We start from the raw sequence: 13,227 nt of genomic DNA on the forward strand, positions 1-13,227 counted from the left end.
GAGCCACCTAACTGAGGAGTCACCCACACAACCTCAGGGGTGTTTTCTTTCTTTTTATTAATTTATTTTTGTTACAGATATTTCTCCTCTTTCCCCTCATTGACACCCTCCTCTCGAACCCCCCCACCCCATCCCACCCCCACCCCCACCCCACCTCCACCCCCACCCCACCCCCACCCCTCACAGCAGTGTTGTCTATGTCCATTGGTTATGCATTAGGGGTGTTTTCTGTTAAATTAAGCTCTGTCATTGCTGAGACTATATATATAGGTACAGAATTTGATTATGGATGGTGGATTAGGTAATAGCACTGTATCAATGTTGAACTTTTTTTATTTTGTACTGATTATGTACGAAAATGTCCTTGGTTTTTTAGGAAGTACATACTGAGGTATTCAAAAGTATAGGGGTAAGCCATCTGCAACTTATTGTCCAATAGTTCAGAAAATGTATGTGTGTACATATGTATATGTGTGTGTACATTTATATACATACAAGGGGAGAGGGAGGGAAGGAGAACAAGCCAGTAAAATAATGAGGCAAATTACTAATGGTGAATCTGACTAAAAGTTACACAGGAGTTCTTTGTACTGTTCTTACAACTTTTCTGTATGTTTGAAATTGTATCAAAATTAAAAATTACCTAAACCATAAAAGAAAAATAATCATAGACAGAGCTTTTTTTTTTTTTTTTTTTTTTTTTTTTTGTACAGATAGATTGGGAGGGAGAGAAAGGAAGAGAGAGAGAGAGAGAGAGAGAGAGAGAGAAGCATCGATGTGAAAGGGACACATCGAGTGGCTGCCACCAGCATGACCAACCAGGGCTGGGGACAACTGCAACCGAGGTACATGCCCTTAGCGGGAACCGAACCCGGGTCTCTCCGGACCGCAGGCCGACGCTCTAACCGCTGAACCAAACCGGCCAGGGCCAGAGCTTTTTAAAAAAAAAAAAACGAGCCCTGGCTGGTTTTGCTCAGTGGTTAGAGCGTCGGCCTGCGGTCTGGAGAGACCCGGGTTCGGTTCCCGCTAAGGGCATGTACCTCGGTTGCAGTTTGTCCCCGGCCCTGGTTGGTCGTGCGGGTGACAGCCACTCGATGTATCCCTTCACATCGATGTTTCCCTCTCTCTCTCTCTCTTCCTCTCTCTCCCTCCCACTCTATCTGTACAAAAAATGGAAAAATGTCCTCGGGTGAGGATAAAAAAAAACAACAAAAAAAATGAAAGCTCTGATTTGGCAGCAAGCACATTTGCAGTCAGGCCATCCTACCTGTTAAAGGTGGGATGACCTTGTGCAGAGGGCAGCAAAGCAGGGCACTAACCAGACAGTTAAGCCAGGCTGTTCGGAGCAGCTCCACTTTAAAGTGGAGTCACCAAGCAAGCAGACTCTCCCCAGCCTACTCCAGACTCTGCTGGGCTAAAGGAAATAATACACGTTGCATAACCAGTTCCTGCTGTTTGCTGCTAGGACTAGGCCTCCATCAACCAGGGAAACAGTCCTGCAACACGACAAGCCCATGCTCCACCCTGGAGGCCTCCACTCTTCCAATGCACAGGGGCAGCCCCTCTGGGGACTTGCCAGATGAACAGCAGCACAGTTGCACAGAACTATCAACACTGGGGCCAAATCAAGCCAAGGAAAGAACAGACTTTCATTTTCTACCTCCGCCAGTATCTTATTTACTGAGCATTTTATCTTTTTTTTTCTTCCATTTTTTATTCAGGTAGAGTGGGAGGGAGGGAGAGAGAGAGAGAAACATTGAGTGGCCACCACCCGCACGACCAACCAGGGCCAGGAACAAACTGTAACCAAGGTACGCGCCCTTAGCAGGAACTGAACCGGGGTCTCTCTGGACCGCAGGCCAATGCTCTAACTGCTAAGCCAAACAGGCCAGGGCACTGAGCATTTTCTATCTCTTTCACCCAAAAACAGGTGTCAAGGGGGACAAAGAAGTGTAAAAAATGGTCCTTTTCAAAGGTTATAAAGAAGAAAATAAAAATCAACCTCTGTGTTACCCTACAGACATAATCACTGTTAATGTGTTGGTACATATCCTTGCTGAGTTTTCTCTAGGCATATAATTAACATCTTTGTTATCTTTTGAGATATTACAGTAGTTTGTTCAGCATGGTATTTCTGAACCTTCTCTATCCTTTAGATTTAGCATTTATACAATGGAATTAATGATAGGAAGAATTAAATGAGAACATGGAAGGTAAGGTTTTTAGCACAGCATTCAGTAAATATTAGATAAGATTGTTTGTACTTGTATTTTTTGTTTTTTGCTAATCCTCACCCAAGGATATTTTTCCATTGATTTTTTTAGATAGAGTGGAAGGGAGTGAGGGAGAGAGAAAAAAAGAAACATCGAGGTGAGAGAGACACATTGATTGGCTGCCTTCCGCACGAACACCGGACCTGGGGATCAAACCTGCAACCCAGGTACATGCCCTTGACCAGAAATCAACCTAAGACCCTTCAGTCTATGGGCTGATGCTCTAACCCCTGAGCCAAACCTGCCAGGACTGTACTTGTATTTGATTGAGGCTTACTGATGTTCTCCAAGAATGCTGAGAAAATAAATCAAAAAAAGTGAAATAAGTAGACAGAGAAAGACATGCATGGTCACTTACATGGGGAATCTAAAAAAAAAGAAGGGTTGAAATAGAAACAGCCCTGGCCGGTTTGGCTCAGCAGTTAGAGCGTCGGCCTGCGGTCCAGAGAAACCCGGGTTTGGTTCCCGCTAAGGGCACATACCTCAGTTGCAGTTTGTCCCTGGCCCTAGTTGGGGTTGTGCGGGAGGCAGCCACTCGATGTGTCCCTGTTTCTCTCTCTTCCTCTCTCTCCTTCCCACTATATCTGAACAAAAATGGAAAAATGTCCTCGAGTGAGGATAAAAAAAAAGAAATCATAGAAACAGACAGCAGACTGGTGCTTGGACAGGGGCCAGGGTCAGGGCAATGGGGAGAGGTTGGTAAAAGGGTACAAATTTTCAATTATAAGATATATAAGGTCTGAGGATCTAATGAATAGCATGGTGACTATAGTTGATAATACTGTATCGCATAATTGAAATTTGCTAAGAGAACAGATCTTAAGCATTCTTACCAAAAAAATAAAAGGTAAATTTGTGAGGTGTTAGAGATGTTAATTAACTCAACTGTGAGAATCCTCTCACAATATCTGCATATATCAAATTATCACATTGTATACTTTCAATATATTGTAATTTTATTTGTGCCCTGGACAGTTTGTTCAGTGGTTAGAGCATCAGACCACCGACAGAGAGTCACAGGTTCAATTCCAGTCAAGGGCACGTACCTCGGTTGCGGTTCAGTCCCGGGCTCTGGTTGTGTGGGAGGCAACCAATAGATGTGATTCTCTCTCATCAATATCTCTCTCTCTCTTCTTTCCTCCTTCCCTCCCTCCCTCCCACTCTATCTGAAGATAAATGGAAAAATATCCTTGAGTGAGGATTTAAAATATATATATTTTATTTGTCAATTATACCTCAATAAAGCTGAAAAATAAGAAAAATAATATATAGAAAATGGGACTTTTTCTTGACTCCAAATCAGATATACTCCCTTCTCCAATAATGCCAATTGACTGTAGGGTGCATTAAGTCTAGAAAAGGCAGTCATCACATGGAGAGAATACTTAAGAGTCTCTCTGGAGAAGTGAGGGCTTGCCCAGGATTCTCAATGACAAACAGGATTTGGGGTTGGGGAGAGGAAGGGTCTCTAGATCAAGAAACAATATGAACAAAGTAGGAATAGTTCAGACAATAGATATGGCTTAAGGCTGCTCAGCTATGTGCATCCTTTCACTGAGGAACCAAGGTAGACCTTGCCAGCTGCAGAATAAGCCCCTCCACCCCACTGGTTTTTCCACAATGACCTTGTCTGACAGACTTTAAGAAAGAACATCTGAGTTCCACTCCTTTGGGCACCCCGAGAGCCAAAATGTGTCCCATCGCTCAGCAGTCAGGCTGCAGAGAGAAGAGAGTACTGGAATGGGAGCTCCGGGCTGCCTAGAGGAGAGAAGGGTGCAGTAAAAGGTCCTAGAGCCTCTAGACAGGTGGCAGGTACACCTGGCCACACTGAGGACATGCCCCAGGCACCCAAGGACTGCAGCCCCTATGCTGTTTACAGGTGAAACTAAAAATAGGCAAACACAAGAGCAAGTGCACTCTGGCCGACTAGGTTATCAATAGTAATGAATTAAGTAAATTTGCCACACCTAATTATCAGGTTGCATAATAATGATTCAATCTGATAATTAACTATTTTATAATAACTGCACATTCTAGGAGGGTGTAATCTTGCTCGAGCAACAAGGACTTTTACTTCTCTTAAAAATACAAGGGAGCCCAAATGGACACAGACAACAATGCTGGGGTGGGGGGCGTGAGATCGCGAGGAGGGTATCTAGGGGGATAAAAGGAGAAACATCTGTTACAAAAATAAATAAATTAATAATAATAATAATAAAAAATACAGAGGATCCCGGCCAGTGTGGCTCAGTGGTTGAGCGTTGATCCATGGACCAAGAGATCACTAGTTCGATTCCCAGTCAGGGCACATGCCTGGGTTGCAGGCTCAATCCCCAATAGGGGGTGTGCAGGAGGCAGCCGATCAATGTTTCTCATCAATGTTTCTGTTTCTCTCTTCCTCTCTTTCTAAAAAAACAATACAAATGTATTTTTAAAAAAATACAACGTGGGAAAGGTAAAATGGCTTTCACATGTGCCACCTTAGCATTTTCTTTTTCTCAGCAGCACTTTGTGCAAGTGTCTCCTCAGGCATTTCCTCCAACCACCCTCTTTTTTTTCAATCTTTGCCCAGGGATATTTTTCCATTGATTTTTAGAGTGGAAAGGAGGGAGGGAGGGAGGGAGAAAGGGAGGGAGGAAGGGAAGGAGAGAGAGAGAGAGAGAGAGAGAGAGAGAGAGAGAGAGAGAGAGAAATATAAATATGTCAGAGAGACATATCGATTGGTTGCCTCCCATACAACTCTGACCGGGGCCAGGGATTGAACCTGCAACCCAGGTATGTGCCTTTGGCTGGTCATTGATCCCATGACCCTCTGGTCCTAGGGCCTAAGCTCTAACCACTGAGAAAAACTGACCAGAGCTACACCCACCCTCTTTAACATCAGTCCTGACTGAAAGCCCCTAATTCCATCCTCCCAGGTTGCAGGGGGCCCAACTCTAGCCTCAGAGGCAGAGTCACAGCTGTCTGTTTCACTGATATAGCTCCAGGACCCCAAAAATAATAGGTTTTCAACAAATACTTGGTGAGTAAAAATTCCAAAGGCACCCTAGCCAGTTTGGCTCAGTGGTTGGAACATTGGCCCATGGACCAAAGAGTTGCCAGTTCTATTCTGGTCAAGAGCACGTCCCTCAGTTATAGTTCGTCCCCAGCCCTGGTTGTGTGGGAGGCAACCAGTCGATGTGTCTCTCTCACATCGATGTTTCTTTTTCTTCCTCTCTCTCCCTTGCTCCCACTCTGATGATCGAAAAATATCCTCGGGTAAGGATTAAAAAAAAAATCCAAAGGCAAGAGGCAGGCAGGCATGGGACTGCTCATGCATACTGCTAACAATATGCAGTTTTTAAAAACCACACTGAGGAGGAAAGGGTCAATAGGGGAAAAAGGAGGAACATCTGTAATACATTCAACAATAAAAATAAGTTAAATAAATAAAAACCACACTGAAAAATAATCTATTCAACAGTTTTCTAAACTCAAAACATGATTTAACGATTTTGCTTTGAAGGAAAGATACCAGTTTATCCCCACCCCAGCAGCAAGAATACTGAGTCCTTGCCCTGGCCAGTATGGCTCAGTTGGTTTGGCATCATCCCCATGCACCAAAAGGTTGCCAGTTCAATTCCCAGCCCCGGTTGGGGCACATGTGGGAGGCAACCAATCGATGTGTCTCTTTCACATCAATGTTTCTCTCTCTCTCTCTTCCCTTCCCTCCCTCCCTTCCACACGCTCTAAGAAAAAAATTAAGGGAAAAAATATCCTCAGGTGAGGATTAAACCAAAAAAAAATGGCCACATAGTGTGGCATTCAGAAGCCACCTTGCAACATCAGAAACAATTCACTTCATTCTCTGAAAAGCTACGTGTCCTCACTTAGTCCACACTTGAATCTTTTTTCTGCCCCCTCTCCTACTTCTCAAAAACTGTGACCCTTTGTTTATAAAATCTACCTCCACAACTCCATAATTCCTGTAGTCCTTAGCTGTTCACCTGATCACTATTGGTTTTCACTCCCACACCTGATCTGATAGAAACAGCAGCAGCATCCCTATCACCAATGTTCCTTCCAGCAGATCCAGGACACTCATTTCAAAGCCTTTGCCTCTGATAAATTGCAGGACCAAGGCACAAGGGCTTCTGAAACAGACATGTTCAAAGATGTTCAATCCTCCTCCATGCAGACTCACATCCAGAAAATCTCTGAAGGTCAGTTAACTTAAAACAATGTTGCTAGGGGAAACAATCTAAGGACTACATTATCCCTCATTCCCCATTTGGTGATCCTAAAAGGCACAACAGCCCTGGCTGGTTTGACTTAGCAGTTAAAGAGTGTAGGCCCACAGACCTAAGTGTCAAGGGTTCAATTCCCAGTCAAGGACACTATCAGGGTTCCAAATTCGATCCCCAGCCCTGGTTGGGGGGGTGTTCAGGAGGCAATCAATTGATGTGTCTCTCTCACATCGGTGTTAACAGGAAGAAGCCCTGTTCTTTGGTGCAATGTGGAGATGAGCTTGTTCTCCTTAGCACTGTTTAAAATCCAGCACTTTTTACTCTAGCCAGTTTGGCTTAATGGTTAGAATGTCAGCCCACGGACCACAGAGTCACAGGTTCAATTATGGCCAAGGGCACGTACCTCGGTTGCTAGTTCATCCCCGGCCCTGGGTGGGTTCATGTGGGAGGCAACCAGTCAACGTGTCTCTCTCACATGGATGTTTCTCTCTCCTCCCACTCCACTCTATCTGAAGATGAATGGAAAGAATATCCTTGGGCCCTGGCCAGTTTGGCTCAGCGGTTGGAGCATCGGCCTATGGTACAGAGAGACCCGGGTTCGGTTTCCGCTAAGGGCACGTACCTCGGTTGCAGTTTGTCCCCGGCCCTGGTTGGTCGTGCGGGTGGTAGCCACTCGATGTGTCCCTTCACATCGATGTTTCTCTCTCTCTCTCTTCCTCTCTCTCCCTCCCGCTCTATCTGAACAAAAAATGGAAAAATGTCCTCGGATGAGGATAAAAAAAAAAAAAAAAAAGAATATCCTTGGGTGAGGATTAAAAAATACATAAAATCCAGCACTTTTAAGGGTATACCCCACACCAAGGATCAGTTTTGCATCCTTTCAGCAAACAGATGTGCTTAGGAGGTACAACCTGTTTTCTGCCTTAGGTAAACAGGCAGACCTCATGGAGGCTAGAATGTGGGGGTAGAAGAGGACCTATCAGTTTACTAGGGCCACTCCTGGGCTTTAGCTTACTGTTGATTATTTCTACAGACCCAGCTCACCTTTGGGAATGGAAGGGTAGCTGGGTCCTGCACAAAGGGAATGATCTATAGCTAGAAAGATTTTGTTTGAGATTTGGATTCCCAATGTTTAGTAGCTCCATGGCTGGAGGTAAATCATAACCTCTGAAAGGCTGTGTTTCCTCATCCATAAAACAGGGTAACAAAGCTCTCTTTGCTCCACATTCTCAAGTGTGCTGTGGAGATTAAATGAACCAACATGTGTAGTAAGTGTCTCATAAAATGTAATGCTGCTTCAATTGCTGATAATCTCTTATTGAGGAAGGTGTTGGCTGGGTGATTATGAAACATTGATGAAGAATGTGAAATCCAGTGACTCCACAGATAATTCTGCACAGGTCACACCTTAGGACTTCTGCCCAGCACTCATCCTCTGGCAGTGTCAGGACATGGGAATAGGTGTTCTTTCCAAGGCAAGACATGTGACCACTGCAGCTAGAAAATCCCCATTGCAGATGCTGCTTGATGCTGGCTGAGCTGGATGTTGGGAGCAGTGGATAGAGTGAAATCAGCTCTAACCCAACAAGGTACTTGATAAGAGAGACCTTGCAAAACACTGAGGAAACCACAGCATCTAAGGTCAACAGCCTCTGACTTTATAGAATAAGTGGCCTGAGGTCACTAAATTCTGGTGCTGCCACTCCTCAGGAAATCTTACACACAAGCTTCACCCCTTTCATTTTAATCACTGGGTGAATTCAATCCCACAGTTCACTGAACGGATGACTATTAATCTCTTGATAAAGAGCAAGTTCAGACAAGGAGTCCTGGAAACATGGGGACTTTAGGGACACACAGCTCTTGCATGAGATTTACTAAACACACACTTGCACATTTGGGCAACAAGTGACCCGCAAGCAAAACAACTGCTAACTAGTCTAAAAGCACCAGCTTCTTAGTAACCTCAAAAACTGACACTGCTCAGGAAGTTCAAGACTTCTCTGACAGGCTTTTCTTAATGGGGAGGTGGTGTGCTCATCTCTAGCATGCTCAAATATAATTGAGCATTCAAAGCAGACACCAGGACAAAATCTGAAACATGGAAAAGAGCTCACAAAAGGGGCCAGGAGTCTATTGTTGCTGGTACCAAAGACAAGTCCTAGTAAAGAGTACTTCCTGCTACAAATTAAATAAATATAAGACCCTCCCTGTTCCCTGAGTGCCACCCCACCTTATATGAGAGGACTAGGTCTCCAGGCTGAGAAAATGAAGACACTTTAGTCCCATGAGAAGTAACTGGGGTGTAGGGGCTAAAGCCTTGACTGAATTCTAAAATGGTCAGGCCAGTATTTACAAGAGCAAAGCCTAGGCACCACACATCCCACAAGGCTGGCTGTAATAGAGGAAATGCTTATGAGACTATGGGTCACTCTGAGGTACCGACAAGCAAAGATTATTCCAACTTTGGAACAATCTTAAAAGCATGCATTCTATGAACTAAGTAGAGTCAGTCATATTTCCTTTCACTCAGGTGCAACAATTGTCATCTGTGGTTTCACTTTCTTTCACAAAAGACGAGTACGAATAGCATTTGGGGGTAGAGGGAGAGTGAGTGATTAGACACTTCTGCTAAATTTCCATTTTGGAAAACACAGAAGTGCTATCAGCTCCCAGGTGCTTTGCTCTCTACAAATAGGCTTAAACAGGCTTGATGGAATCTTAGCAATATCCCTAAAGAGGCGGAAGGGCCTCAGGTTCACCCAGGAGAGGGTGATGCAGAGGAAGAGAACCAGACTAAAGTCTAACAGACCGGGGCACACCAGGCTAAGTCACTTTTGAGCAGGAACCCATGGACTATGAAGAAACTAAGATCAAGAGAATTAAGTAATATGACCAAGGTCATTCAGAGAGTTAACAGTCAAGTTGGGACCAAACCTGAATCCTCATGAATGCAAGGTGGTGCCTCCTGTGTCCCCAGCTAACATGTATGAGGGATGAGTATGATGTCACCACCAACTACTAGCAACATGGAAAGCAAGGCTACATATACCACACTGCATTTACTCATTCAGTGGACAGGTTTTCTAAACCACTGAGTGTCATTTGTATTTTTAGTATGAAAAGTGAGCTCAACTGTATGATTTCTGAGAAGTAAATTCTTAGCCTCCCATTTGAAGATTCAGAAGTTGCTGCTGCCTGTCCCCACAACACTCACCTTGGCTCACTCAGATTATAGGACAACCAGAGATTACTCCCTGGGGAGCCGTGCTTTTGTTCACTATCAGGGAAGCAAAGCTGGAGATGGTTGGTCCCAAAGTGGGGGATGGTTAGTCCCACCACCACTGATGGGTGAATGGAAGTAGCCAGACCTGCCAGACCTTGGTGGACAATAAAACCAGAGGCTCAGGGCATCCCTATACAAGGAGAGGTCACAATTGGGACTGCACATCTCTATAGCACCCATTTCCATAGTAACTACAGAGAAACAGAAGATCTGGTTTCAAGAATCTGAAAGTGTGTCCTCCACATGTTGAGTGTTTAAAATCTCTTTGGTCCTAGCTTTCTGATTTTTAAAAAAAAAAATTTTCTTTTAATCCTCATCCAAGGATATGTTGTGTTTTGTTTTTGTTTTTTGACTTTTAGAGAGAGAGGAAGAAGGAGAGAAACATTGTTGTGAGACACATCCATTGGTTGCCTCCCGACACGCCTTGATGGGCATTGGAACCGGAAACCTGGGCATGTGCCCTGACTAGGAATCAAACCCATGACCCTTCAGTGTACCAGATGACATTCCAACCAACTGAGCCACATGGGCCAGAGCCTATCTTTCTGTTTATTAAAAATATATATTCTGTCTTAGAAAGAGTAATGTGATGAATAAGAAGTATGTCAACACAAACTTCTTTATTTTGTTTGTTAATCCTCACTCAAGGATATTTTATTCTATTGATTTTTAGAGAAAGTGGAAGGGAGCGGGAGGAGAGAGAAATATCTGTGTTTACATTGACTGGTTGCCTCCCACATATGTCCCAACTGGGGCTGGGGACCGGACCTGCAACCCAGGTATGTGCCCTTAACCAGGAAACAATCAGAAACCCTCTGGTGTGCCAGCCAACGCTCTAACCACTTAGCACACCGGCCAAGGCAACACAAACTTCTTCTTAAAAAAAAAAATTAAGCAAATACAAATAGGAGAAACACAGGTTAAAATCCTTTGACAGCCCTGGTAAGTGTGGCTCAGTGGTTACAGCATCAGCCCATGCACCCAAGGGTCGTAGGTTCGATTCCTGGTCAACAGCACATACCTGGGTTATGGATTCGATCCCCAGCTCCAGTCAGGGCACATGCAGGAGGCAACCAATCAATGTGGCAACCAATCAATGTCTCTCTCCCCCATCAATGTTTCTCTCTCTCTCTCCCCCAACTTCGTTCCACTCTCTCTAAAAAATCAATGGAAAAAATATCCTCGGGTGAGGATTAACAATAACCAAAAAAGGCAGAAAAATAAAAGTAGCACGTGATTACTTAACAAAATGCCTTTAAACTCTCTTTCCAGCTCTTCAACAAAGCCTTCTAAGATTGAAGAGAAGAAATATTAGATCATGTGTGACACTGCCTGGTCTATGAAATTTCCACAGCCACGCATTTTCTTCACCAGTATGAAATTCCCAGGACACAGCTTCCCCATGCAACAGTTGCTGATAGTAACTCAGTGTCTGTGTAAGTGCCATATGTGGCCATTAATTTAAATACAAATGTAAGACTTTGCATTTCAGTATACATCCATCTGAAAGTCTCTAGAAGATGGGTTCAATAAGTCTAATGGTCGGCACATGCACAGAAGTTCTTTCTGCACAGCACAATGCCAGTGTGCTGATGTGACAAAGAAGGAGTTGAGGCAATGACTGAATTATATGGTGATCTCTAGAGCCAACCTGTGGTAGGTACCCAACAAATGTTACCTGAACTGAGCCCAGCCAAGAGAGAATCCACTGGCCACGCAAAGGCTGGGAGACAGCACAGGAATGTGGTCAAAGCACAGGTTTTTGTCAGGCACAACCCTGGTTCTCCCACATATGAAATGGGTGTCCTTGGACCAACTACTTATCCTCTCAGTCTCAGTTTCTTCATCTGTAGGTATGGTAATAACAACTCTGCAAGGTAGGTATGAGAATTAAATGAGATAAATTACTTATGAAACTGACATGTCATACGATCCTGATTAATACACTAAAGAAAGTATCACTTAAAGTTTAAAGTTAACAAATGTTCCCATATACTTTTAGACAAGAAATGGAAATACCCTTGTCTCTATGAAAAGCCGTATTGGCAATCAAATCTACACTGGGGTCACAGACTGTGAGTTGAAGGCTCACTAGGAAGAACCTCTGTTTTCATTCTGATAAAAAAAAAAAAAAAGAACAGAAAAACATTGGAATTTCTAGTGAAATCAATTTTGCAAAAGATCTAAAAGATGATCTCTGAACATGAGCTAGGTGAAGGTCTCTTTATGCTACACAGGGTCAGGATGGAGAATAGAGGCACATAAATGTTTCATTTCTTTACAGCAGTTCATCACTATAAATAAAGGTTTAGATAAGTGAAAATTTTACTGTGATAAACATGATTTGCATTTGTACCTCATGATGATCAATCCCCAACCAAGTGGTTCTCAGCTGGGGCCATTTTGCCCTCCAGGGGACATTTGGCAATGTCTGAAGATATGTGTGGTTGTCACAACTAGGTGGTGGGCTGTGCTACTGGCATCTAGTGTGGGTAGAGGGCAGGGATACTGCTCAACATCCCATAATGCACAGAAAGCACAAGTACATGCACCCATCACCACCAACAATTACCCAGCCCAAAATGTCAATACCACCAAGGCTGAGAAACCCTGCTGGAACTTCAGAAGCAGTGCTAAAGTGGTTCAAAAAAGAACGTAAGTCTAATACTCTTCTCATCCCTTCATCAGTTTACAGAGAGACAAGGTGAGATTTGTTTGGGCACTACGCTTCACACCATCTGTCACACTTTATTGAATGTCCCTTATAGAGATTTTGGGGGAAACTGAATTTCCACCAGAAAACAGAAGCTGTTAGTAGGTGGGGCAAGTTGGCACTGTCCACAGATGACAATGAAAAAGTCACAGTACATTCCTGGGAGTAGGACTGATTTGCATTTGAGTCACTAGAAGGCAAAACCTTTAAAGCAAGCTCAGTGATGAAGCCAGGCAGAGGTAAAGCTGAGATAGGCTGAACCTCTCTTAAATGGATGGGGATGCTCTTCAGTTATTTTTCAAGCCTCTCCTGGACAAATTTCAAGTTTCTCTTCAGGTACTCGCCAAAGAGCTCTGCTCTGCACCTGTGCCAGTGGATACCAGCCTACAGTGAGAACCTGGAAAGCAAAGAAATCTACTCTGTGCCTGTGTGAGAACCCAGCCCTATATAAACCAGACCCTGGCAGCAGTTCGAGGAGCCACGCTGTCATTAGTGTGTGCTCCCTTGGTGCATCAAGCTTCCTCCCTTTCTCCTTTCCCTCATTTCCTCTTTTGAATCCGTTTTGCCTCCTCTGTTTAATTCTACCTTGAGGAGGGGCGAGAACCCCTTCACAGGGACACTCTTCAGTGACTCAGATGGGATGGACTCATCTTGATTCCTGATAAGGACTGGAATTCTGCCTGCCAGATGAGCTGTGGCTCCTCTATCTCCTTTGGCCTTTGCTGGGAT

At 44.1% G+C, this 13,227-nt stretch overlaps 1 protein-coding gene across 5 annotated transcripts in view; it reads right to left on the reverse strand.

The window, feature by feature from the left end:
• The window catches only part of HMOX2 (heme oxygenase 2), a 36,536-nt gene that overhangs the window by 4,726 nt on the left and 18,583 nt on the right, over nt 1-13,227 (reverse strand). For 2 of the 5 annotated variants that reach the window (XM_036278709.1, XM_036278710.1), the window contains exon 2: nt 11,464-11,655. The exons of the other annotated variants lie outside the window; for them this stretch is intronic. The gene's annotated coding sequence lies outside the window, so the exon portion shown is untranslated. The remainder of the gene's footprint in view (nt 1-11,463; nt 11,656-13,227) is intronic. 5 annotated transcript variants of the gene reach the window in all.

The sequence above is a fragment of the Molossus molossus genome, unplaced genomic scaffold (genome assembly GCF_014108415.1).
Source record: "Molossus molossus isolate mMolMol1 unplaced genomic scaffold, mMolMol1.p scaffold_m16_p_3, whole genome shotgun sequence".
NCBI classification, from domain to species: domain Eukaryota; kingdom Metazoa; phylum Chordata; class Mammalia; order Chiroptera; family Molossidae; genus Molossus; species Molossus molossus.